The sequence below is a fragment of the Triticum aestivum genome, chromosome 1B, assembly GCF_018294505.1.
Source record: "Triticum aestivum cultivar Chinese Spring chromosome 1B, IWGSC CS RefSeq v2.1, whole genome shotgun sequence".
In the NCBI taxonomy this organism is placed as follows: Eukaryota; Viridiplantae; Streptophyta; class Magnoliopsida; order Poales; family Poaceae; genus Triticum; species Triticum aestivum.
This window is the reverse complement of record NC_057795.1, coordinates 448068491-448074315: the sequence shown is the minus strand read 5'-3', so window position 1 is coordinate 448074315 and position 5825 is coordinate 448068491.

Here is a 5825-nt window from a genome sequence, read left to right as displayed (position 1 = left end):
GCCAAGATCATTTGCTTCAAGTGCAAAATTGAAGGGCATCATGTTAGATCTTGCCCTTTAAAGAAGAAGGCCATTAGTGACAAGCAACATTGGAAGCGGCCACAAGTTCACTCTCATTCTCAATCTCAAGTTGAGAAATCAAGTGAGAAGAAAGTAAAGAGTAGATGTTGCTACCTATGTCATGAAAAAGGCCATGTCGCTTCTTCATGCACAAATGGTACCTCATCCAACCCAATTATCATTGATGATGTCTATTATCTTGGGAAGGATGAGGTTGGCAATGTGTTTGCCAAGTTTGTTGGTACTCAAAGTGGTTTGAAGCAAAGAACCATTTGGGTAGCCAAGCCTATTGTGACTAACCTCTTAGGACCCAACTTGGTTGGGGACCAACTAGCTCAAACTTGATCAATAGGTGTTGTTGGAGGGCATTGGACACTTGGCTACATTATGAAGAATTAAGGGGACTTCATCACTCTTATTGCCTCAAGCCAAGTCAATTGAATCATCAAGATTATATCTTATATCCAATGTGCCTCCTTGCGGTAACTTGTAGTTAAATTCTTTACATTGAAAGTTACTTGCCCACTTGCATGTTTTGGTTTTGTTCCTTGCATGTGTTTGTATATGTTGTGCTTCCAACTTGATTATCTTGAGCAATCAAGTATGTGTGTGTTGGTTTGCACATCATGTATGTGTGTGTTATGCATTGAGCCTTTTGCATCTTGTTTATTTCTTAGTTGGCTCTTGTGAGAGATTAATGGAATATCCCATTATGGGGGGCTGATGTGCTTTGTGCACCTCACAATCCTATAAATGTGTGTACATGAGTAATACCATCTAGTATTGATATTTCAAGATTATCTAGTTGCTATGTGGTATGTCTTCTCATGAGAAATTCAAATTCTAAATTGTCCATTAATTATCTCTTGTTGGATCCTCTTATTGCCTCTTGTTAAGTTTTCTTCATTGGTATCACATTATGGGGGAGTAATATGCTATGTATATTACTAGCCTAGAAAATGTGTACATTTGAGATTTTGTCACCTAGTGTTGATATTGTAGATTATCTTGTTCCTAGGTGGCATGTTAGCTCTACAAGTTGCGCTTGTGTTTGGTGTAAAGATGATGTTGGATATCCTTGCTATCTACCAACGGGAATTATTTCCAAATACTTCTTGTCTTATGACAATTGGTATTCACTTATGTGTGGTAGAAATTATTGATCATCTTTACATTGGCCTTTGCTTTTATTTGCCTTATCTCGTGCCTAGGATTGTGTCAACTCCCATTGTTTTCCATACCACTTGGGATCTTGTTATTTTCTTGATCTTGTTTAGTGTTTTCTAGATATAGTGAAAGTGGTGATCCCACCTTGTGCATTTTGTATTCAAATGCAAATTCTATATAATGCACTAGTCTTGGGGAAGCTATCCTATTTTCTATAAAACGCTCATATTGTGATCCATATTAAGTGTGTGTTGGTGGATGGCAAGTCGTTTCTTTTGGTACTTTGTGCCAACATGAAACTTTGTAGAGAGCTTAGTTTGTTTGGAACCATCCTCTCCTTTGGGAGTTTGACATCTTTTTTTTGTGTTCCAATGGATATCTCATTCCTTGATGTATCTTTTAATGATATCTTCCAAGTGATGATTTCTCCGTTTGGTATCCTTTTCACTTGGTGTTTCCTTATATTTTGATATCGGTTCTTGAAAGTCTTGAGCATGCATTTTAACTTCATGTAGTTCCTTTGGCATGTTTTCTTTCTTTGACCTAATATATAGGGGAAACTCCACCAAGTCTCAAATTGGATGAGATGTGCATGAGATTCATTTTCATATCTATATGCACGCATCTATGTGGAGTTTGTCCTATGTATTGTTGGTTCTCTAACTCTTTGGTCCCAATGAGTTTGGGTACCATTTTGTTTGTGTTGTTGTTCTAGGAACAATTGAAAATGCATTGGATACTCGGCTCATTCAAAAGGAAGGTGTTGTCACCATGTGCTTATTGGAGTCAAGCTAGGATGACCAATGAACTACTTTCTACCTTCAATTGGTATCTACTACATCCTTCCAATGCTATCTCGGTAACAAGTATCATCATCTACTACATGCACACATTATTGCATAAATCGTGTGTAGATTGTATCATGGCATGTTATTCTTTCTTTCTTGTGATACTTGTTTCCTTTCTCAAAGCATCCCAACAATGATCTCTTGTTGCTAGTTGTGATGTCTTTGATGGTTGTGTGGTAGGAATTCATTTATATACAATAAGACCATATCTAGCCTTGGGCTATGCTTCCAAGCACATATCTTATTGGTATATGTATGACTTCCTTTTGAATATCTTGTTCCTTCGTGTTGTAACTATTTCGGGTGTACATCCTTCTTTGTAGATATATATCGTCATGATTTCGTCTACCTAGACCCTTATACACTTGAGAGAAATTACATCTCTAGATGATTTCCTTTCTTTCACGTTCACCATGTCTTTCTTATGTTATTTCTTTGGTGGCTCTGTGAAAGCTTTTGCCTTGAGTGCGTGTCTTATCTTGTTGCATCTTGATGCACTCTTGTGTGGTGAAGATTATTTTCCTCATGCTTGTCTTGACGAGTCTTTTGCCATCTTAATTGGTATCCCCTGTCTTGATGATGCTTAGGTTTTCTATCTTCACCTTGGGTTGTCACAAGTGTTGGTTATTCATTTTGCATATTTAGTGTTCTTGTGAACCCATTTGCTTAGTTGTGTGTGAGAATGAAAGGTTTTGCACCGTGTATCTCATTCATTCGAGACTATGTTGATGCTTATGCTCATCCGTATATTAGCCTTCTCATGTACTTTGCCATGACTCACACACATCATTTTGGTTGAGCCTATTCTTAAGTTGCCTCTTTTACATGTTGCTCAACCATGTGTTTGTTGCAAGTGCTAGGCTTAGTTTCATTTATGCTCACTTGCACTTGTTGTTTGTTTCTATTGATTTTGGGGGAGCTATGATCCTATTTTGTGCACTTTGTATCCGAATACAAAAATTATTATGTGTGCACAAATCATGGGGAGCTTCTCTAGCTTATTTAGAACACTCCTTTGCTCATATCATAATATCCTTCATTCATGTGGCTCATAGGATCTTTGGTCTAGTTGGTTCAATTGATATCCTTTGATTGCTTGCTTCAATTGGTATCTTTTGATTGCTCGATTTCTTGTTTCTCTCTTTGTTATGTGAAAGGATCGATATGGTTGACTAGAGGGGGGGGTGAATAGGCAACTAACAATTTTTAGACTTTTCTTTAACAAATTAAAACTTGCAATGAAATAGGTTGTCTAGATGTGCAACTACTTGGACAACCTATATGATGCAAATACAATAGGCACACAAGCTAGCAATGAAATTAACTCAAGTAAGCTAACAAAAGTAAAGGGACAAGATAACCAAGAGTGGAGCCGGTGGAGACGAGGATGTGTTACCGAAGTTCCTTCCTTTTAAGGGGAAGTACGTCTCCGTTAGAGCGGTGTGGAGGCACAATGCTCCCCAAGAAGCCACTAGGGCCACCGTAATCTCCTCACGCCCTCACACAATGCGAGATGCCGTGATTCCACTATTGGAGCCCTTGAAGGCGGCAACCGGACCTTTACAAACAAGATTGGGGCTATCTCCACAACACTTGGAGGCTCCCAATAACACCATGAAGCTTCACCACAATGGAGTATGGCTTCGAGGTGACCTCAACCGTCTAGGGTGCTCAACACCCAAGAGTAACAAGATCCGCTAGGGATAAGTGGGGGGAATCAAATTTCTCTTGGTGGAAGTGTAGATCTGGGCCTTCTCAACCAATCCCGAGCAAATCAACAAGTTTGATTGGCTAGGGAGAGAGATCGGGCGAAAATGGAGCTTGGAGCAAGAATGGAGCTTTGGGGGAAAGAGGTGGGTCAACTTTGGGGAAGAAGACCCCCTTTTATAGTGGGAGAAGCAATCCAACCGTTATCCCACTCACCAGCCCCGCACAGAGCGGTACTACCGCTAGGGAAGGGCGGTACTACCGCTCCGGGCGGTACTACCGCTTGACTCAGCGGTACTGCCGCGCTACCCGGGGCCCTGACCCCAGGGCGGTACTACTGCTAGGGAAGAGCGGTACTACCGCCCTTGGCGGTACTACTGCTCCTACTACCTCCCTTAGTGCCGCAAAACCCGACATAAAAAATTCGTTCGAGAATCGAGGCGGAAGTAGCCCAGACGCACAGCGGTACTACGGCCGAAAACCCAAGTGGTACTACCGCTTGGAGCGGTACTACCGCTCTGGGAGCGGTACTACCGCTGGGGAGTTTCGGCGGTACTACCGCTGTGGTCGTGGTACTACCGCTAGGGCAGAGCAAAGCATAGTAAGGGGAAAACGGCAGCTCCAGAGATGCGGAAGGAAAGATGACGGGTGTGATAAGGATGTGTACGTGTGATTCCACCCAAGTCTTACCAAAACAGATCCCCTCTTGATAGTACGGTGACTCCTACGAAACTAGTCCACCAACAACGAAACGAAGGACCTACACCGTCTTGAAATACAACACCGAGGGGAGGAAATCGTCTCGTGCCAATGGATGAATCTCTGAAAGAACTAAACGCACACGATTAGTCCGCACAAGCATTGTCATCAATCACCAAAACATATTGGGGATAAATATGCCCTTACAATCTCCCCCTTTTTGGTGGATTGATGACAATACAGGATTTGCGCAAAAAGATAGATACAGAATAAGCGCAAAAGCACAACCGTCCTGAAATGTAGAAGGGCTCCCCCTGGATGTGTGCTACTTAGAAAAGTGCTTTGGACTGCACGACACGGATGCCAGGATCAATGCTCCCCCTACATTTTAGAGACCAACTTCCTAAGCAAGATATGAGAGCAACATATATATATAACAGGATAAGCATGGAACTCATAAGCTAGATAGACATAGATAATGGTACGGAAAGGTAAGGTAGCATATGTCTCACACCATATGACTCGAGCTTAGGTGTTACTGACAGAACCAGAACTTAGGTCTCACAGACACAATCCAAATAAAGCAACAAGCGAAAGCACAAACACAAAAGACGAAAGACACAAAACGCAAATCCCTAAACTCTCTCCCCCTTTGGCATCGAGACACCAAAAAGGAGAGGGAGTGTTGCTACGGCTCCAGGTGAAGGCAAACGAGGGACACCCATCAGATCTCAGCGGGATCATCTGCGCTACCATCGTCAGCCGGGAAGTGCTCAGCATCAGAATCAGTCCAAGGGCAGTGCTGCTGAATCCACTCCTCCTCCTCGGTAAGCTGATCCTCAGAACCACTAATCACAATAGCACCCATCTAACGCATGAGCTCCTTGTGGCGACCTCGGGCCTTCTTCTCAGCCATATGAGTCATGTACTGACCGTGAGACTCCATGCAAAATAGCTTCTTCACCTTGATCTTGAGCTTCTTGGCCCAAGAGGGCTCTGCCTCAGAAGGCACGTAGTCATCATCTTCATCCTCAGCCTCAGCCCCAATCTCCTCCTCAGTCTCCATGGTAGCAGCAGATGAAGGAACTCCAGTCCTAGGGGCCTGAGTGCCCCAGTTATCCTTCTTCCTCAGACGCTTGACATCATGAGAAACCAACTCTCCAATCTCCAGCACCACCTTGGGATAGACACGATCTCAAGCCTTCTCAATGAGCAGCATAATGAACGGACCATAAATCGGGCACTTGCGCTCGGAGATAACAGAAACCAGCTCAGACCACATAACATGAGAGATATCCAAGGACTCTCCGGTGCTCTGCACCTTCTCCCGCTGACAGAAGAGAA